Source organism: Callithrix jacchus, chromosome 13 (assembly GCF_049354715.1).
Source record: "Callithrix jacchus isolate 240 chromosome 13, calJac240_pri, whole genome shotgun sequence".
Classification (NCBI taxonomy): Eukaryota; Metazoa; Chordata; class Mammalia; order Primates; family Cebidae; genus Callithrix; species Callithrix jacchus.
In genome coordinates this window covers 105,423,015-105,445,601 of record NC_133514.1, presented here as the reverse complement: position 1 = coordinate 105,445,601, position 22,587 = coordinate 105,423,015, and the positions used below count along the sequence as shown (strand labels likewise).

General features: G+C 45.4%; 1 pseudogene; it reads right to left on the bottom strand.

Annotated features, from left to right (window-relative positions):
• Positions 1–19,899: 19,899 nt before the first annotated feature.
• On the bottom strand, positions 19,900–22,013 carry LOC100394432 (actin, cytoplasmic 1-like; annotated as a pseudogene).
• Between the last annotated feature and the right edge of the window lie 574 nt (positions 22,014–22,587).

The window sequence follows — 22,587 nt, the reverse complement described above, 5'->3', positions numbered from 1 at the left end:
TGGAACTGTTAATATCAAGCAGTATTCTGACTAGAACCCGTTTTCTAAGTTTAATGACAGTTATTAATATTAACCGAAGCTGCAAAGTGTAGGCACACAACTTTAACAGGGATCGCAGATTTTTTAAAGAAGTGTTAGCAAATGACTTTAAAACAGAAAATGAATTTGCCAGATTTTTGTTCACGACTGTGTCCCTAGCATAAGGAGAACATAATACATGCTTAATAAATACTTATTAAAAAGAAATGAATTACTATAAAAGAAATGGGAGGCTGGGCATGGTGGCTTATGCCTATAATCCCAGCACTTTGGGTGGCTGAGGCGGGCATATCTCCTGAGGTAAGGAGTTCAAGAGCAGCTTGGCCAACATGATAAAACCCCATCTTTAATAAAAATACAAAAATTAACTGGGTGTGGTGATGCATGCCTGTAATCCCAACTACTTGGGAGGCTGAGGCAGGAGAATCACTTGAACCCAGGAGGTGGAGGTTGCAGTGAGCTGAGATCATGCCACTACATACCAGCCTGGCAACAGAGCAAGACTCCATCTCAAAAAAAAAAAAGAAAAAGAAAAAAGGAAAAAGTGATACTCAGGGAAGACAATCTTTTACAAATCATTTATATTAAGTATAAGAACAATGTATACTGTTAGAAACACTGAAAATTAGGAAAAGGAGAAAAAAATCAAATCCATTATCTCAAATTTAAACCTATGAGGCTGGACACACTCTGAGAGACTGAGGTAGGAGGATCCCTTGAGCCCAGAAAGTTCAAGACCAGCCTGGGCAACATAGGGAGACCCCATCTACCAAAAAAAAAATTAGCTGGGTGTAGTGGCAGGCACTTACTACTCAGGAGACTGAGGTGGGAGGATTGCTTGAGCCTGGGAAGTCAAGGCGGCAGTGAGCTGTGATCATGCCACTGCAGTCCAGCCTCAGTGACGGAGCAAGACCTGTCTGAAATAAAAATAAAATAAAGCTATCGCCATCATTTTTTTGCACTGCTTTCATTCTTTTTCTGTATGCCTAGCCTTTGAAATGCAATGCTAACTATGTACATTTACAATTTCTTCTTCTTAAAATTAACCTTATAGCATAAAACTTTTCCATGTAATTTCAAGGTCTTTGTAAACACTAATTTTAATGAGTATATAATAAACTGAGTGGAATTCCATTATTTACTTAATTTCTGCAGTAGTTTCTTTTTTTTTTCTTTTTTGCTCGATCTGATAGACGAAGGTATCGTTTTTTTCCTTTGTAATTGTAAATAATGCTCCAAATACCTTTGTGCATTTAATCATTTTTCATAGAAAGCGCTTGTCAGGTGGCGGATCAGCCCAGAGCATCTAGCTAATGCTACAGTAACAAACCCTCAAACCTCTGTGCTATGACAACAATGATCTATCTCTTGTTCATGCTATATGTCCACTGCAAAAACAGAAAAATGGAATAAAGTCCTATAAAAATTCGGTGCCCTACAATTCGATCCAACAAATATGCGTTGAGTGCCTGTTATTAACAAGGCCCACTGCTAGCCCGGAATGTAGTTGAACAGATTTTCTGATGAGTCATAGATAAATGAAAACTGGGCACTTCATTTTCATAAGATGCCGTAGGGCAGCAGAAAAAAATCAGTAAGGCAGAAGAGCATTTTTCTAGTCTAGTCATTTGCATGCCATGTCTGTATTGTTTCAGACATAACGCTCATTTCCGGCCTGCCTCTGAAAAGCACTCCTTGATGTGTCAAGGCCAGCCTGGCGTGTCTCTAAACCTGTGGCAAAGCTTGACAGATCCAGTGACAGGCCCTGGGATCACCAGCCTGCGTTTTGCAACACACAAGTGTTCCCTGTGACCTCAAATGCTATTGTGCAACTTTCCAAACAAAACACATTTCAATTCATGAAAAACAAATAAAATTTAAAATGCCCATTAGACCAATACTCTTCACCCTATGCATTTTCCCAAGGAAATATTCCAACAAAGGAGAAAACCATATGCACATGAAAATCCTTTTTGTAGGTATTTGTAATAGCAAAGGATTGTAAGTAAATTGTAGTATGTTCACTAGGTTGAATACAATAAATCGGTAAACATTGATAAAAGTATGAAACGTATGTAGAAACACAAATGTTTATGATTTAAAGTAAAATGGAAAATAAAACTCCATCTATGGTGTACAATTATGTAACACAAATACATTTTTATTTTATTTTATTTTTTGAGATGGAGTCTCAGGTTGGACTGCAGTGGCATGATCTCGGCTCACTGCAACCTCCACCTCCCGAGTTCAAGCAATTCTCCTGCCTCAGCCTCCTCAGTAGTTGGGATTACAGGCATGCACCACCAGGCCCAGCTAATTTTTTTTGTGTTTTTAGTAGAGATGAGGTTTCACCATATTGGCCAGGCTGCTCTCAAATTCCTGATCTTGTGATCCACCCACCTCAGCCTCCCACAGTGCTGGGATAATAGGCATGAGCCACCTTGCCCAGTCAAATACATTTTTAAAAAGACTAGTAGGAAACATAAAATGGCTGATTTGTTACAGGATAGAACTTCTGCATTGCTCTTAAAGATTTGAATTTCTCCTATTTTTAACATTCAAAGCAATATTTTAAAAAAAATACATAAAACTCATTCCTGGGAGGAACTCTATGTCCAATTAATGTTTTTTAAAAGCTGGAAATAGCCAGGCGCGGTGGCTCACGCCTGTAATCCCAGCACTTTGGGAGGCCGAGGCAGGTAGATCACGAGGTCAAGAGATCGAGACCATCCTGGTCAAGAAGGAGAAACCCCCATCTCTACTAAAATGCAAAAATTAGCTGGGCATGGTAGCGCATGCCTGTAGTCCCAGCTACTCGGGAGGCTGAGGCAGGAGAATTGCTTGAACCCAGGAGGCGGGTTGCAGTGAGCCAAGATTGCGCCATTGCACTCCAGCCTGGGTAACAAGAGTGAAACTCTGTCTCAAAAAGAAAAAAAAAAAAAAAGCTGGAAGTAAAGACTTAGGTAGATTGCTAACACTGTTTTGGGATGTTTGTTTGGTAGCTCTTCTGGAAACATCTGATCAGCTTCCCCTTTGCTATGCCCTTATTCCTCATCACTCATGGACTGAATCATTGAGATAAAATGTTTTGAAATAGAGCTGTTTGGGGAAAAGTATATTCATCACTATCTCTTGCTATACTTTCCAAAACTCAGAAGATGAATGGTTTTGAATGCCAAGACATGCTTCTATATGAAATACGTGGATCTAGGTGACAGAAGACATTTTTCAGAACTGACTACACTCAAGTCTTTCATTTTGCATTGAGCAGGCGCACAGCAGACACCCGATAAATTGCTGATGGAATGAAAAGGAGGTAAAATTTCTCTGTGCCCTCCGGATCAGCAGGCATCCAAAGTGGGAGGCAGGAAGGACCATGGGATGAGGCCCAGCAGCCTCTGCAGAGAGCGCTCTCTCCGTGGCCCCGTCTCCCCAGAAATCCCAGAGAAGGCATGAGTAAGAGCAGCCCCAGTGTTGGTGGGTTGATGGTTCTGGGGCCTTCCAACCAATTTTCACATCCTGTCAGCAGAAGTGGAAGAAGGGACGCTGAAAACTACCAAGGAGCTGCCAGGTTCCTGTACCCCATGTCAGCCAATTACATTCTTTACTGGAAGCTCTCTTGGGCTCTGATGCTGTAAGAACAGACTCTTGGAACCAACATTTATCCTTGAATCAAAAACTTGTTGGAAACATTGCTGTGCTCTGCCATTTGAATCCATAATATGCCACCAAGGACAGAGACTTTCTTTTCGTTAGTAGCTTTGACAACTCTTTCTGTTGATGACGTTAGTTTTGGTGTTTTGGTTTTGCTTGTAGCAGATCCCAATCTCCCTTCATAAGCTTGACTTGCACAGCACATAGGAGCCTTCTAAATAGCACAAATGACATCAATCTCAGCAGCCAGTGGCCGCATGCCACCTTGTCACCTTGGCTGGAATCCTGCAGACAGTATGGTGGCTGGTGACAGTGGCATCTGATTGGCTGCTTCTCTGGGCTGTGCCTGAGCAGTTGAGACACTAGTGTGGGTTTACCAGTGACCAGGAAGTCCTTGTTGAAACGAAGATGGGAACAAGTCTTAATGAGATAATTAGCATATTTCAAGATAATGACCGGTTACTGTTAGACACAGGGACTTGCAGTGAGCAGCTGCAATGTCATTGCTCAGGCCTGGTGAGAGATGCCACAGGATCAGGGGCCCAGCCAGCCTGGGTGCCCCTTGTGGCTTTGTCTCTTTGTCTTCTTTTGCCCTACTTTGTTGCAAATTTAGTTAAAATATGTTTATCCCTTGTGTCATTGTGAAGTTTCAATTCCCTTTGCAAAATATTTCCCCAGGAGAAACTGGAGAGCAATTGCTAAATATGAGTAATGGATCAGACTCCAGCCATGTCTTCTGGGGAACAGGCGGCTGATTTTTCCTCTTTTCACACTGCAGTGAGATCCTAGAACATTGACATCAGCAGGATGCCAGCCTCACCTGCATTTCTGATTGTTGGTTTGCTTCTTTAATTAAGAAGCTTAGAAAGAAAAAAAAAAAGCTTATTTAAATGATCTGATGTTTCCTTTACCAAAGATTAAAAAGATGCACAGAGTTCAGAAAACTGTGGGAAATGAACCTTCCACTGCCAAGTTTCAGGATGAAGGGAACACTCTGAGTGTTTTTCAACAGTCTGCTTTAATAAATGATTAATTTTCCCATTATATTACATTAGAGGGATTAAAAATGATTCTGCCTTCCTTTTATGCCCAGTTTTATGAGTCACTTGTATGATGGTGTGTCCATAGTAATAAAAATGGACCAGACAGTTTAAATAAAATGCTCCAGCAGAAGGCTCCTAGGTGATGCAGGAGCCTTAACCCTTTCTCTTGACTGGTGGGTTGGATGGAATCAGAGGCCAAGGTGCTGGGGCTGCAGGCAGCCGGAGCCACTTTCGCAGGCTGGCTCAGACAGGGGGGTTTGATGAACTGCCCCTCACCAGAGTGTTCTGCAGGCTCACTGTGTTAATTTCCTGAGGCTACTGTAACAGGGAACCACAAACTGAGTGGCTTAGAGTAAAAGAAATGAATGATCACACAGCTCTGGAGGCCATCGTCTAAGATGAAGATGTTGGCAGGGCCCTGCTGTCTCCAAAGGCACCAGGGAAAGATTGACTGGGGGATCTTGGCTGGTTTCTGGAGTTCTGGCTTGTGGCAGCCAAATTCCAGTCTTCACGTGGTGCTCTCCCTCTGTGTGTATGCCTCCAAACTTCCTTCTTTGATAAGGACATCAATCGTATTGGATTAGGGGCCCACCATACTCCAGTATGCCCTCGTCTTAACTAATTGTATCTGCAACAACACTGTCTCCAAATCAGGTCACATTCTGAGGTACTGGAGATCAGGATATCAACCCAGGAATGAGGGGGAGACATACTCCGACCCAGACTGTGCACCCTGGTGAGTCTTGCAGCTTCACCCTCCATCCAGAAGCTGCAGGTAAGTGGCCATGTCTGCCCAGCTTTCCAACTCAAACCATGAGACTGCTTCTCCTCCCTGCTGTCACCCCTGGAGGAGGAGAAAGGCCAGCCTCTAGGAGGCACAGGCAGAGGTGAGGGACCCCGCACTTGGTTTACATTTTCCTTACAGTTCTACTGTTTCTGTTCCTCCTTCCTCAGATTACAGATGCTCCAATTCACCCTCTATCTAAATCATTTTTCTTTTTCTTTTTCCTTTTATTTTATTTTTATTTTTATTTTTTTGAGACAGAGTCTCATTCTGTTGCCCAGGCTGGAGTGCAGTGGCGCCATCTTGGCTCACTGCAATCTCCACCCTGTGGGTTCAAGTGATTCTCCTGCCTCAGCCTCCTGAGTAGCTGGGATTACAGGCATATGCAACCACACCTGGCTAATTTTTTTATTTTTAGTGAGACAAGGTTTCACCACCTTGGCCCAGGCTGGTCTTGAAATCCTGACCTCAAGTGATCCTCCCGCCTTAGCCTCCCAAAGTGCTGGAATTACAGGTGTGAGCCACCATGCCTGGCCCAAATCATTTTTCAATAAATGATCTGGAACTTATTTGCATTAAAATAAAGAAGCATGGTACTGTGGAATCTTAGCAGTCAATCTCAGAGATCACCTAGTCTAAATCCTTTTCATCAATGTTCTAGACAATTCTCAGGTACCAAAGCTTCAACCAATAAACAAGTGTCCACAGTGGAATTCTGGGACCTGGTGATCAAGTAGGATAGTTTTCTGGGAAAGTGATGGGAAGGAAGGGTTGATTAGGAGAGTACTAAAGTCACAACCATGAAGCCACCTGTTCCCACCCTGGATAGCATGCCTGGGTTTTCATATCTTGAATCCAAATAGCATCTTCCTTGGAGGCCAAGGTTCTGAAGAAGAATTGAAAGGTAGGTGGGTGAGGACACCCCTTTTGGAGTGGGTGAGGCTCCACAGTCACTTGAAACCTCACGTAGGATCACCTCTGTCACATATACACAGAGGTTCAACACATTCTGCCCTTGAGGTTATCACAGCGTCTACTGAGTGTGTTCCAGCCCTCAGGCATGTTGGAAAAACAAGTACACTGAGGTCCTGCCCCGGGAAGCTCAGAGTTCTTTTCTTAACTTTCCCCCCTATTTTCTTAAAAAGAAATATATGTTCAGTACATAAAACTTGGGAAAAATCATTAGAGTATGTATCTTTTTAATTTCTGTAATCCCTTTGCCCAGAGATCCCTACTGCTAATGTTTCTGTATATTTCACTTCTATTTTCCCTCTATATATCTGTGTAGATGGATACATGGTAGAGAAATTTACAGAATAGGGCTGATATCGCAGATTACACTTTCATATCCTGTTTCTTCCAAGTGCTACTATGAATATTTCTCCATGTCATTTAAAACTCTTATACATATCATAGTCAATGTCTACATAATGGTATGTTGTTTGGATATTTTATACTTTTATTAACTATCCCATTGTTTGAGAACTTTGGGTTTGTTCTGCAGTTTGGGAGACATAAATATTTGATAATTACCCTTGGTTAGTGCCTTAAAAGTAGAAGTGCTGGGTTAAAAGGCATGAGCCTTTGGAGGGATCTTGATAAATAGTGCTAATTTATTACCTGTCTCCCTTCCACATCCTAGTGATGTCTTTCACTTGTATATAGCTGCCCAACATCTAGGCAGACAGTTCTTCGTGGAGTGAGAGGTCAACAAACAATATTTTGATATGAAGGGGATACAGAACTGACTTTCCCAAAATTTCTATGTCACTGAGGTGACAATATCTGCATCCCCCTTTATTCAAATGTCTTGGTTTTTTTTCTTTCTACTCCTGCTGGAGAAGATTAGTGAGTACACGGCCAAGAACCCAGAGAGAAGAAGGCATTCTTCTAATTTTTTCCCTAAATAAACCCATAACAGGAAGAAGATAGGAAAGGAGGAGATGAAATGAACCAAATTGATTGATAGCTGCTCACATTTCCTTCCAACAAATCATGCCATGTAAGCTGCAGGAGGCAGACATTTAGTATCAACAGAATCGTTGTTTCATGAACCCGGAGACTGTGCAATGCAGGTGGAAATGTTGGCCATATCAGCGTCCCAATTGCTCTCAAGGCCACTTTTAGGAAAAAAACAGTGTGTGCAAGACCCACAGGTGCTCCTAAGTGACCTGGGAAAACCTCTCTGGCTGACCCCGCTTTCCTAATCCCTTTGTTTTGTTAATTTTTTACAAAATATTTTAGACATGTGTAAAGGTGTAACCACAACCCAGCTTGTTAAATAAAAGCTTACAAATAAAGTGAACTGTTTCTCATTAGATTCCACCTTCATACCCCTGTTCCCAGAAATACTAAGTATTCACAATTAAGTGCTCACCATTGACATGTATTTCTTTATACTTTGGTACAGATGCATGCATTCCTAAGCACAGTGTAGCATTGCTTCCCATGACTTTTAAGTTTTGTAAGGATACAGTATACATTTTTCTGCAAACTACTTTTTTGTCCCACATGATATTTATGATACTTATTCATGTTGAACATGTAGCTCGGGTTCACTCATTTTTTGCTGCTGTATACTATTTCTTTGTATGTACACCCTATTCATTCATTCATTCATTCATTCATTCAAAGTCTCACTCTGTCTCACTGCTAGAGTGAAGGGGCGGTGATTGAGACTCACTGCAGCCTTGACCTCCCAGGCTTAAGCAGTCCTCCCTCCTCAACCTCCTGAGTAGCTGGGACTACAGGCATAAGCCATCACACCGGACTAATTTTTGTATTTTTAATAGAGATGGGATCTCACTATGCTGCCCAGGCTGGTCTTGAACTCCTAGGCTCAAAAGTTTGGTCTCCCAGAGTGCTGGGATTATAGGTATGAGCCATCACACCCACTCTGCTTCTTAGGTTTTTGGATGAACAAATCTGGACAGAATAAGCACAACAGTTAACCCTCAAAGTGAGAAAGCCCTCACTAAGGGGCAGCATTGGGTGGAGAGGTGGATTGGTCTGGATGGCGGTGATGGACCATTCTTAAACCATTAACAGATGGAACCACAGCACTTCCCCCACTCCAGTGGAAGGGCCTAGGGAACTCTCTCAAGTTGTCTAGTTAAGAAATGACTCTATATACAGAGCCAAGTCAGTTGATTTCCCCAGTTATCAGTTCGGCACTCTACTACAGGCCTCAGAAACCAACTCTAGCTCATTTAAACCAAAATAGAACTTATTGAAAGTGTGCCAGTGTCATAGAGAGTGTTGAAGAACCAGGTTTGGACAAGAACTCTTGAAACAGGAAAAATGACCCAAGGCATTTTGCAGAACTGACCTGGTGGAGACACCACTGTGGCCTTCCTCAACCCCGTCACTGGACATCACCACCGACATCAATGTTGGCATTGGTGGTCTCACTGTCGTGAGAACAAAAGGCCTGTTTCAGAGAGAAGGGGAGGAAAGAAAGTGGCAACAGAGAAGTCTCTGTAAAGAGAAGCAGAGAAATGGGACTGTACCCAGAGGAGGGCATGGGGTGAAGAGGGTTTTGGGTTTTGTTTTGAGACAGAGTCTCACTCTGTCACCCAGGCTGGAGTACAGTGGCCTGATCTCAGCTCACTGCAACCTTTGCCTCCCAGGTTCAAGTGATTCTCCTGTCTCAGCCTCCTGAGTAGCTGGGAATATAGGTGCCTGCCAACACGCACGGCTAATTTTTGTATGTGTAGTAGAGACAGGGTTTCACCATATTGGCCAAAGTCTTGACCTCAAGTGATCCACCTGCCTCAGCCTCCCAAAGTGCTCAGATTACAGGTGCAAGCCATTGTGCCCGGCCTAGAGGGTTTTTTAAAATGAGAACATTGACAGCATGTTTGTGTACTCATGGGAATAATCTAGTGCAGAAAAGAGAGCAGATTAGATCATCACAGGAGCAATATTTTTTGCCTAAGTGGGAAGGGAATGTGCCATTTGTACATGGAGGAGAAACAGTTTACTGAAGTAATGGAGCAGACAGACAGCATTTCGGGACAGACCCAGAAGGATAGCGGACAAGGAGACAGGACAGGCAAGTTACTTTTGAATGTCATCTATTTTCTCAGTGAAATAAGAAGAAAGGTCAATTGCAGATGATTAGGAAGGCAGCCAGATGAGGTGGGTTGCACCTCCCAGCACTTTGGGAGGCAGATAGATCACTTGGGCTCAGAAGTTTGAGATCAGCCTGGGCAACATGGTGAAATCCCATCTCTACAAAAAATTTAAAAATTAGCCTGGCGTGGTGGCATGCGCCTGTAGTTCCAGCTATTTGAGGGTCTGAAGCAGGAGGATCACTTGAACCCTGGAGGTCAAAGCTGTAGTGAGCCAAGATCATCACACCACTGTACTCCAGCCTGGGTGATAAAGTGAGACCTTATCTCAAAATATATATATATACACAAATATATGTAAGATAATATATAACACATATAAGATAATTAAGAAGGTAAAAAGGGCATCAAAAGGCTTGAGAACAAGAAGGAAACAGAAATAATCACATTTCAAAGATTTTTAATTTTTTATTCCTGATTTTTAAATATCCTATGATAAAAATCAGATGAAAAAGAATCTCTTAAGACATCCACAGTGAACGAAAGTGGTATATAAATGATGCATATTGTTTTACCTTGGGGCATCAACCGTTAGTCTACAAAGTTTTTCTTAAAGAGCTCAGTCAGTCCTGGAGACCCTACAAACCCCCACTGAGTTCCCTTCTCCAGGAAGTAAAGTGACAGAACAGTTAACATCTACTTGTTCTGAGTTGAAAGTCCAACTAGTAATATTGATTCTGACTAAACTTCAGAGAGCGAGAAAGGAATCTGTGCGTGCAGGGGGAAGACTTTAACCAGTGAGAACATACTGTGGCAAGTGCTGTATTTAAGAACAAAGAGACAAAGTGCAAGCAGCCAGGGTTTTGCTCTTACAGAACATTCGATGGTCTTCCGATAGTGGGAGAAACAGACTCGCCCTCCACGATGTGTAAACAGCACTGGTTACTTTGCCAGCCACAGGACTTGTGATCCAGGCACCGTGGGCGTTTCAAAATAAATGTTTTGAAATTTACCGCCCACACCTGCCACCTCCCTGCACCCACTGAATTTCAACACTGGTCTGATGGAGCAATGTTGATATTCCCCTGGCAAAAACTCCTTCCTGGAGGCTATGGGATGGGATGGGGTAAACTTCTTGGTAGCAGCCTCCCCGAACTGCATGATCACCTCCCTGCGCTGATTAGTGCATGGCCAATCTGTCAATAAATTTGATTAAAAAATTTTTTTCTGGCTGAGCACAGTGGCTCATGCTTATAATTCCAGCACTTTGGGAGGTTGAGGTGGGAGGATTGCTGGAGACCAGGAATTCAAGACTGGCCTGGGTAATATAATGAGACCACATCTCTATAAAAAATTTAAAAATTCAAAAAGGCCAGGTGCGGTGGCTCACGCCTGTAATCCCAGCATTTTGGAAGGCCGAGGCGGGCAGATCACCTGAGGTCGGGAGTTCAAAACCAGCCTGGCCAACATAGTGAAACCCTGTTTCTACTAAAAATACCAAAAATTAGCCAGGCGTACTGGCAGGTCCTGTAATCCCAGCTACTAAGGAGGCTGAGACAGGCGAATCGCTTGAACTCGGGAGGTAGAGGTTACAGTGAGCCGAGATCGCAGCATTGCACCCCAGCCTGGGCAACAAGAGTGAAACTCCATCTCAAAAATAAATAAATGAATAAAATCAAAATAAAAAAAAAATTAGCCAGGCATGGTGGTATCTGTCTGTAGTCCCAGCTATTTGGGAGACTGAGGCGGGAGGATTGGTTGAGCCTAGGAGGTCGAGGTAACAGTGAACTCTGTCTGCTTTGTGCCACTGCACTCCAGCCTGGGTGAGATAGTGAGGCACTGTCTCAAAAAAGAAAAAGAAATAAAAAACTAAAAACAGGAAAAGCAATGAAGTTAAAAAATTATTTTCTTCATAAAGTTTTGCCCAGGCATGTATTTCCCTCTTTGGCCCTTTTCCCAAAGTCATCCCTCTGACGGTACTTGCTGGGAACCCCAACAAGAGCACAGATTTGTCAATCATTTAAGATGATGATTGATCTTCCCACCGCTAGCCTGATTTCTTTCGGACCTGATCTAATTTCTTTAGAGACCCATGCCTGTGGACTCGTGTTAAATTGTTAATTGAGTTATACTGCTGCAGAACATCACAAGCCCTTCATTCGAGCTCTGTCCTGTGTCAAATGGTGAAACACTGGGCATAATGAACCTATACTGGTTGAAAAAGTGAGAGCTGATGAATTATCACCCAAATGTGACACTGATGACAGTAAATCCTTTAGAGGGGGGTGGCACATTGGCCTCAGCAGTGCAGAGCTCACGGACCAGGCTGACAGTGCGAAGGTTGGTGAATTCTAAGCAGTGTCACCTTCTGGAAGCTCTGACACTCAGCAAGCCAACACTAGGCTGAGAGGCATGACTCAGCACCCTGGCTCACCCCTCGTAGACCTTCTCCATGCCCCAGGATCTCAGTTTCAGTGCTATTCCCTGTGACTCAGCTGTCACGACCTCTTTGGGCAAGTTCCACCGCATGTTTTGTGGGCCAGGGTTCTTAATCTGAGTGCAAAGGCCTTATCAGCCAAGCAGATGGACCAGCAGCTGCCACTTCCCAGGGAAGCCAGGAGTTCCCCCTGGATCAGTGGGAAAGGGTTTCCTGTGAGGATACCACGTGTAAAGTCCTTTGGGATGAAAGGCATTCTGAGGATGTGAGTTATCACAGCGGAGCTCACCAAGGCTTCTCCAATTTGATATAAATAACTCTGCACTGGCAGCAGATGGGAGCAGAGCCAAATAGTAATGAATACTAGGACAAACAAACAGGCCTCTCCGGGATGCCGGCCCAGCCTCTCCAAACCACAGTTGGCAACAGGCTTGGAGGTGGTGGTGGGCGAAGCTGTACCGGCAACATTGCATTAATCACTTGTGAGTGAAGGGGGGAAGCGCCCCAGAATAATAGAAGCACAAATAATTAGGAAAGGCCACGCCAGATAGGACTAGAAAGGGCATAACTGGGAAGCATGTTAATTTGCCTGACTTGATGTTTAGCTATTAACCAGCAAATCAGTCGTTACATAAAGGACCCTTCCTACTTACTAAGCTCTGTGTTTCAGAAATAACAGAGAGGGATGACACAGTGGTAGCACCACCCCAACCCCAGCATAGAGCAACAACTCAATGGAAACAGAGGAAAGGCAGGTCTAGCAGTGCTGCATACAATAGCGAACTCCTGCATAAAACAGACTCCTTACTGCATTGGAGGGTTGATATTAAGTACGGGAGGAAAAAGTGAGATGAATCCGAAGTGGATACACTGGGGTTGGGAAAGTTGTCAGTAGCAAAATTGAGTCACTAAGGCTAAGAAAACTCTGACAAACAGATCCAGGGAAGGCCCTGAAGAGAGGATTCTCACGCTTGTATGCCTGACCATGAAAGACTCTACGGAAACCACCACTTTGTACCAAGACCGTATACAACAATTGCTTCTGCCCAGCAACGGCCTCTCCAACCCTGAAAGGCTGTCACCCTTGTTATGGATCTTTTAGCCAGGGTATTTCAAAACAGCTATGTAATCCCCTTATTTTTTCCTTTAAAAATCTTTCTCTTCCTTTACCTCCCTGAATATGCACATAGTTTACCTATGACACGTATTCACATTGCAACGCTCTGTTCCCAGAACAGCATCCTTTCTTTTAGAGAGCCTCTCTTTGTTATTTAGACTGGTGGGGAACAAGCAAATACAAAACACAGAGTTGTCTCGTCTGGAGCTGGAAGGCAAGGATTAGCGGTGCATTGATTAGGACCATGAGCTGTAGTGAAACTGAGCGGGGAAGAGAAAGGGAGACTCTAGTTCAGCTGGGACAGTGCCCCTGGCTCTCAAGAGAAGCAAACCCAAGTCCTCCTTGGATAAAAGCACCCCCATCTCAGGTCCTCAGGGTTCCCATACATTAAGATGAACAGAATGAGTTCAGCATCAAATAACATGAAAAACACAAGCACACAGGTTACCATGAGTGAGAATCAGCAAAAACAGTGAATAACAGAATTAAACCCCCTTCCTCCGGGTAATGAAACTATCAGTCTCAAAATACAAAATAACAATGGATAAAATGTTTAAAAGCTGAAAAACAAAAGGAATCTCAAAATAATCAAGCAATAAGAAACAATAAAACGACCCAGTAGATTTTGAAAAAGACAAAGTTGAAATTTGAAAATAGAATTGGCCAACCATGGTGGTTCACGCCTGTAATCCCAGCACTTTGGGAGGCCAAGGTGGGTGGATCACCTGAGGTCAGGGGTTTGAGACCAGCCTGAGCAACATGACAAAACCCCATTTCTACTAAAAATGCAAAAATAGCCAGGCATGGTGTCAGGTGCCTGTAATTCCAGTTACCTGGGAGGTTGAAGCAGGGAGAATTGCTTGAACCCGGAAGGTGGAGGTTGCAGTGAGCCGAGATTATGTCACTGTGCTCCAGCCTGGGTGACAAAGTGAGACTCTGTCTCAAGAAAAAAAAAAAAAAGAAAGAAAAAAGGAAAATAGAATTGCAAAAATTAAAAAACAAGAAACAAGACAAAACGAGTCAATGGGTGGGTAAACAGCAAATTAGGTGAGCTGGCGGGGGTGGCAGGGTGTCTTAGAGGTGATGGAGGGCAGGTCCTGGGGCCTTTGCAGGGTCATAGAGGATGGTGCCAGGAAGCAATCACACTTTGAATACACTTGAGAGTTCTATAAAAGCCCATCAAATTATTGCAGAAAAGGGCTAAAGGATGACTGTTTGCAGTAAGATTCTTTTGGTGCTATTACCAGATTTGGTTTGTCTTTAAGCACACCGCTGAATGTGCGATCAATATTAGTAATTATGTACGAATGGTCCCCGTGATAAATCAGAGTTGTCATTGCTGCCTTAAGCTTTCGCTTTGGTAACAAGCCTCTTCTTGGATCCTGTTCTGTTTCCCTGGTGTCAGCTGCCTCAGTCAGCGCTCAGCACCGTTCTCATACAAACCTGCATGTTGCAGTTATTCGGAAGCATCTTGTTAGGAAGGGCAGATGCCGTCCTCCTCCCGACATGGCTAGGGTAAAGCATCAGCATCTCTCTCCCCAGTGGGAGAATCAGGCCTCCGTCCCTAAATGCAGAATTCTAGCCAGAGGCTGTGAGGTTCTGTCCAAGCCCTCATGACTCCTTGCACAAAATTCTCCTAGGAACTTTGGGGGCCACAGTCACTCAACTCAAAGGAAATTCTGCTTCCTTTAAGATCAAGGTGTATTAGTCAGGGTTCTCTACAGGTACAGAACGAATGGGATAGACGTATATTTGAAAGGGAGTTTATGAAGGAGAATCAACTCTCGCAATAACAGGGTAAAGTCCCATGATAGGCCGTCTGCAAGTTGAGGGGCAAGGAAGCCAGTGCTGGATCCCAAAACCTCAAAAGTAGGGAAGCCAACAGTGCAGCCTTCAGTCTGCGGCCAAAGGCTCGGAGTGGCTGGCAAACTACTGGTGCAAGTCCCAGAGTCCAAAAGCTGAAGAACTCTGACTCTGATGCTGAAGGACAGGAAGCATCCAGCACGGGAGAAAGAGGAAGGCCGGAAGACTCAGCCAGTCTGCTCTCGCATCCTCTCCTGCCTGCTTTATTCTAGCCGCACTGGCAGCTGACTAGATGGTGCCCGCCCAGATTGAGGATCAGTCTACCTCTCCCAGTCCACTGACTCAATGTTAATCTCCCACAGGGAGCTCCAGAACACGGTATGCACCTGGTAGTTATACCATCTTGACCCTCATAGACACATGCAGGAACAATACTTTGCATCTCCCATCCAGTTAAGTTGACATTCAATATTAACCATCACAAAGGGCCTCACAAGGAAACCCAGAGCTGAAGTCAGAGTGCCTACCCCAAGTAATAATACCTGCAGCCCCTTCTGCAGGTTGACACAGACTCTAGCCCTCAGGAGACTAATCCTTGACTAACTTCATTTGGTATGGTCCGTGTGCTTCCCCAGGTGTGGTCCTGGGCTCATTTTCATCAGAATCACCTGTGTGCTTAATAAAACTGCAGCCTCCAAAGCCTCACTCAGGCCTATTGAATTCTTCTTGTGGAGTCAACGAATCTTGCCTTCCCACAAGCATCCTGTATTAGTCTGTTTTCACATGCTGTAAAGAACTTCCCTGAGACTAATTTATCAAGGAAAGTTATAATTTACTCACAATTCTGTATGGCTGAAGAGGCCTCAGGAAACTTACAATCATGGCAGAAGGGGAAGCAGGCATGTCTTACATGGAGGCAGGTGAGAGAGACGAGCCCAGGGGAACTGCCATTTATAAAACCATCAGATCTCATAAGAACTCATTCACTATCACGAGAACAGCATGGGGGAAACTGTCCCCATAATCCAATCGCCTCCCACCAGGTCCCTCCCTCAACATATGGGGATTATAATTCGAGATGAGATTGGATGGGACCAGAGCCAAACTATATGACTGTCCTAGGTCAGTTTCCTAGAACCAGAGCTAAGAGGAGGATTCTTGTGAACCTAATTGACTAGGGGAGCATTGCCCTGTGAAGGAGTGAGGGAACAGCATAGGGCAAGGGAAGCAAGTGAAGGATGTGGTCCTCAGTGGAGACTGGCTCCAGCCGAGTCCCACAGGGAGCTCCAGTACACGGAATGCACCTGGTAGTAATCCCATCTTGACACAAGGGGATGGTCTTTTGTGTCATCATTGTACCCAAGCAAAAGTTATCCTCTGCTCACACACTGCTGCCTGCAGGAGCAGGTGGTTCACGTTTCAGGAGTAAGCCCCCCAGGCACATACCCACCTATGCTGGACAGTTTAATGGAGCAGCTCTAAGCCCCTAGCAGCCAACACTCACAGCAGACCCTCAGCAATCAATTCACAGCACCCCCAGGAGATTCAAGCCAGAGCAAGATGGCTCGGCCAATAAAGCTGAAGGAAGCCCAAAATCTACATACTTTTCCTTCTTCTCCCATGAGGAACTAGACTAACTTAGCAGCCAACCAAGACAAAAGGGTTCTTTATGGAGTGGTGTCCTCATGCTCACCTTCATTTCTTGCCCAAGGCAATTTCAGTTGCCTAAACCTGTACCACATAGGCAAGAGAATCCAGATGTTGTCATGAGCCAAGAGAGACTCCATGATAGGAAAGCCTATATAAGGGGCCAGCACCCTGGAAGTACCCCATTCCTTTGTTATCTAGTTAGAACGGTTGTCTGGCACAGTGGCTCACGCCTGTAATCCCAACATTTTGGGAGGCCGAGGTGGAAGGAGCTCTTGAATCCAGGAGTTTGAGACCAGCCTGGGCAACATAGCAAGAACCCCTCTCTACAAAAAAATTAAAAATTTAGTTGGGTGTGGTGGTGCACACCTGTGGTCCCAGCTAGTTGGGAGGCTAAGGTGGGAGGATCGCTTGAGCCTGGCAGGTGAAGGCTGCAGTGAGTCATGATCTTGCCACTGCACTCAGCCTGGGCAACAGAGTAAGACCCTGTCCCACCCCAAAAAGGATAAAGATTTTTTTAAAAAGAAAGTAAGAGAGAGAGAGAGAAACTGTCCTCACTGGGCAAGTAGACGGTGAAATTGATGCCAGCCACACACATAAGGCTTTGATTTGACTTCTCAGAATCAATAGGGAAAATATCGCTCACCTCTCAATTTTATCTCTGGATTTTATCTCCTAATACTGTCCCCACAGCCTTTGCTTTTGACCCGGCACACATTAGAAGGGCGCTTCCTAGCTGCTGCTTTTCAGGATAAATCAGTGTGTCCAAAGCTCTGCCGGCTGCCTCCCTACTTCTTCCAAGCAACATTCATGAACCCTGTTTCCTTCTGAACCCAGCCCTGCACAAACCCCCACCACCGGACACTTGCCAAATTCTCGCATAGATCATGATGAGAAACCCACGTACCCCACTTTGTTCTTGCCTTTGGTTCAAAATAAATTAAAAACTGAAGACGAAGAATATAACAGGAAATGAAAACAACCCAGTTTACCAAAAGAGCTAGTCATTTACCCCCTGGAGGTATGAATCGCTCATGCCTTGCTCTGAATCAGGGCACTGAATAAGAAGCGCATCTGTTAAATATATATTTCAGCTTTACCTCAGGTGACTAATGGGTGTTGTGCTGTGTTTTGTGTTGTTTTTTGTTAAACCCACAGAGATAATTATTTACTCAACAAAATTTAAACTATTATCATAGCATAATTGGAATACTACTGAGGGTAGTCATTTTCTCTCCCGCCCCTTTCCAGTTGCAGGTGACATGGTCATATATTAGACAACACGATTATTATTCTATAAGTTTGTGAAAAATTAATGGAGGGGAAATCCACAGGGCCTCATCTTGTTCAACAGCCTTCCTGCAGGTGCTTTTCAGTCCTCTCCCAAACTGAATGGCTAGCCCTTATTTCTAACTGATCCTTGTTCTCTATCCTCAGGGAAAGGGGCTGTTTTACAAGCTTACTATTCAGGGCAGAAGAGGCTGGCCATTTGTAAGTTCTCTTCTTTTTAATTTACCAGCTTTTAAGAGCTAAGAACAGTTTTGAACCATCCAAGTGAACCACTGGGCAAATGCCCAGTGATCAGAAGGTAACAGGATTGGGAAACATTAGGAATAGATGAAACCTGGGTGATCACAGAACACAGCCCGCGCATCACAGGGGTGAGCTAACTAGGGATGTGTCTCAGCTGAGAGCTGAATGATCACAGAACACAGCCTTCCCATCAAGACGGTAAGCTACCTAGGGATATGTGTCAGCTGAGAGCTGAATGATCACAGAACACAGCCCGCCCATCACGGGGGTGAGCTAACTAGGGATGTGTCTCAGCTGAGACCTGGGTGATCACAGAACGCAGCCTGCCCATCACAGGGGTGAGCTAACTAGGGATGTGTCTCAGCTGAGACCTGGGTGATCACAGAACGCAGCCTGCCCATCACAGGGGTGAGCTAACTAGGGATGTGTCTCAGCTGAGAGCTGGTTCAGTAGAAGGGCTGGATCTGTTAATGGTGGAAGAGATCCGAGTTACCCCAAGTTACCCGCAGGGTATCCATATGGGTCCACAGCAACTTCAGTCCTTGCCTCCTCAGAAGAAAGAGTTCAACTGAGGGCCATAAAGCAGAAAAAGAGACAGAGGCAAGTTTCAGAGCAGGAACAGAAGTTTATGAGAAAGCTTTTAGAGCAGAAAAGAAAAGGAAGGACCCTTGGAGGAGACCCAAGTGAGTGCCTGAACATCAAAGAGGGAAAAAGAGCCCCTTTAACCTCAGGCTTGCCTCTTTCCCATGATTTTCCCCTACGGTGCGCTTTCCACATGTGCAGTGCTTCCTTACCCTTTGGAACTAAGCAGGTGCAGTGTGTTTAGGGCGTTACATGCCTGCCCACCTGAGGCTTTTTCCTTTCTCTGGTGGCGTTTGCCCCCGAGCCCCCAGCATCATACTTCGCCATTTTGTCGCTTAACATGCACGCCCAAAAAGCTGCTGCTCCCTGGGGTCTGCATCCAATTAACACTTCTTTTCTTTTCTTTTTTTTTTTTTTTGAGACAGTCTTGCTCTGTCGCCAGGGTGGATTGCAATGACGTGATCTCTGCTCACTGCGACCTTCACCTCCTGGGTTCAAGCAATTGTCCTGCCTCTGCCTTCTGAGTAGCTGGGACTACAGGCACATGCCTTGACATGCAGCTAATTTTTGTATTTTTAGTAGAGATGGGGTTTCACCATGTTGGCCAGGATGGTCTCGATCTCTTGACCTCATGATTCACCCACCTCGGGAGAGTGTTAGACTGAAGATCTAAAGGTCCCTGGTTTGACCCCGGGTTTTGGCCATTAACATTTTTAATGCTAACAGGTATGGACCATCCAGAGATTGTCTCTCCCTGGCTACGCAATTACCATTTTTAGAGCAGCAATGTGATAATTGCTGAACCATCACTTGATATTCCTAGTGGGTTGGGGGAGAGCCCTCTCCTGCCTGCTGAGGCCCATCTAACTACCTAGAACAGATCTAAACCCAGACTGAGTAATGCTCCCCTCCCCGGCGCTCCTGCCCGGTGTCCCACCCTGCATATGGCCTTTTCCCAGGCAGCTCCACGGGGCTCTTCTGATTTGGGAATGGACCATCTTTCTGGGGTGACTGAGTTTCCACACAGTATCCTGGGAAATGTGATACCCAGGGAACGAGTTAACCTCTATTTCCAATGCAGTCCATACATCGCTCTAGTTGATCAAAATACGGTTCTGGAATCATGAAAATAAAGTATAAGTGTGATGCATGTCTTGAGAATACAAAATGGAACTTCTTAGAACCCATTTTATTTTTTAAATGTATTTTTTTTTTTATGGTATGCACTTTTATTCAACTGGTCTCCAGTCAGTGTACAAGTAAGCCCTGGCAGCCTCCACCCACTCCCAGGGAGACCAAAAGCCTTCATACATCTCAAGTTGGGGAACAAAAATGGGGTAGCCACAAAGGTCGATCATTCAAAATAAAGAAGTATTGAGGCAAAGATTAAAAAATTTTTGCATTACGTAATTTACATGAAGCAATGTTATCACCTTCCCTGTGTGGACTCAGGAGAGGACTGGGCCATTCTCCTCAGAGAGAAGTGGGGTGGCTTTTAGGAGGGCAAGGTACTTCCTATAAAAATGCATCTCATGATATTTGGAAGGATCATTAAAAAAAAAAGAACAATGTACAATCAAAGTCCTTGGCCACACTGTAGAACTTTGGGGGATGCTCGCTCCAACCGACTGCTGTCGCCTTCACCATTTCAGTTTTTAAATCCCGAGTCAAGCCAAAACAGAAACAACAACAACAAAAAACAAAACCCCCAACACCCCCCGCAAAAAAAAACCAATGCCGTGCCAATCTCATCTTGTTTTCTGCTCAAGTTTGTCAAGAAAGGGTGTGACGCAAGTCACAGTCCACCTAGAGGCATTTGTGGTGGACACTGGAGGGGCTGGACTCATCATTCTCCTGCTTGCTGATCCACATCTGCTGGAAGGTGAACAGCAAGGCCAGGATGGAGCCGCCAATCCACACGGAGTACCTGTGCTTGGGAGGAGCAATGATCTTGATATTTATCATGCTGGGCGCAGGGGCAGTGATCTCCTTCTGCATCCTGTCGGTAATGCCAGAGTACATGGTGGTACCACCAGGCAGTACTGTATTGGCGTTGAGGTCTTTGCAGATGTCCACATCACACTTCCTGATGGAGTTGAAGGTAGGTTCCTGGAGGCCACAGGATTCTACGCCCAGGAAGGAAGGCTGGAAGAGTGCCTTGGGCCAGCGGGACCGCTCGTTGCCGACGGTGATGACCTGGCCGTCTGGCAGCTCACAGCTTTTCTCCAGGGAGGAGGTGGAGGCTGCCGTGGCCATCTCCTGCTTAAAGTCCAGGGCAAAGGCTGGGTGCAGTGGCTCCAGCCTGTAATCCCAGCACTTTGGGAGGCCGAGACGGGTGGATCACGAGGTCAAGAGATCGAGACCATCCTGTTCAACATGGTGAAACCCCGTCTCTACTAAATATACAAAAAATTAGCTGGGCATAGTGGCACATACCTGTAATCCCAGCTACTCAGGAGGCTGAGGCAGGAGAATTGCCTGAACCCAGGAGGTGGAGGTTGCAGTGAGCCAAGATTGCGCCATTGCACTCCAGCCTGGGTATCAAGAGTGAAACTCTGTCTCAAATAAATAAATAAAGTCCAGGGCAACATAGCACAGCTTCTCCTTGATGTCATGCACGATTTTCCAGTTGGCCATGTTGGTGAAGCTGTAGCCACGCTCAGTGAGGATATTCATGAGGTAGTCAGTCAGGTCCCAGCCAGGCAGGTGCAAACGTAGGTTGGCATGGGGGAGGGCATACCCCTTGTAGATGGGCACAGTGTGGGTGACCCTGTCACCAGAATCCATCAGGATGCCAATGACACGGCCAGAGGCGTACAGAGACAGCACAGCCTGGATGGCCACATACATGGCTGGGGTGTTTAAGGTCTCAAACATGGTCCACCTTTTCATGGTTGGCTTCGGGGTTCGGGGGGCCTCAGTCATCAGTACGGGGTGCTCCTCAGGAGCCACACGCAGCTCGTTGTAGAAGGTGTGATGCCAGATCTTCTCCATGTCCTCCCAGTTGGTGATGTTGCTGTGCTCGATGGGGTCCTTCAGGGTCAGGAAGCCCCTCTTGCTCTGGGCCCTTGTTGCCCATTTAGGAGTCCTTCTGACCCATGCCCACCATCATATGCTAGTGCCTGGGCACCCCACGATGGAGGGGAAGACAGCTCGGAGAGCATTGTCGCCCACCAAGCTGGCCTTGCACATGCCAGAGCCATTTTTGATGATGAGCTTGATGATATCATCATCCATGGTGAGTGTGGATGGGCGGTGGAGTAGCGAGGGGTGAGGCTCTGTGCCTGCGGGGCAGATGTGGTCTCAGGGATCTAGAACACATTTTTTAGCTGGTAGCAGCAGCTGAGCCAGGTTCTGTGTCTCTGTTTAGCACCTTCTGTTTATGAGATGGGAAGTAGAGCCTACCAGGCAGTCACAAGACTTCAACCTACCCGGGTCAGCTGATCCTTTGTGTGTCATGGCATGAAATATGAATATACTGCCTTTTTTCAAAACCTGCACCTGGAGGCCTCAGCACTTTCTCTTCCAACTCAGAGACCACCTTCCACCATCTGCATTTTATCCTCTGCAGGTTGAACGGCTCCCACGGCATCCTGTGCAGACATTCCTCAGCTCCGCAGCGCCTCTGAGTGGTTCCTAAGACTAGGAACCAAGAGGCAAATGCACGAGGCACAAGTGGGCTTTGTCCCAGAGAAGATGGGGGAACAGACACTCGTGTCAGATGCTCTGGCCAGCCACCTGCTCAGCTCGCTCCTGTGGATCACACCATTCCACATCTTCCCAAATGCCACCCAGGGGGACTAGGTGATTGCTGTGCCTAGAATCTCTCAGTCCTCTGAAAATGGCTTCTTCCCTGGCCACCAAACGGGAGTAAA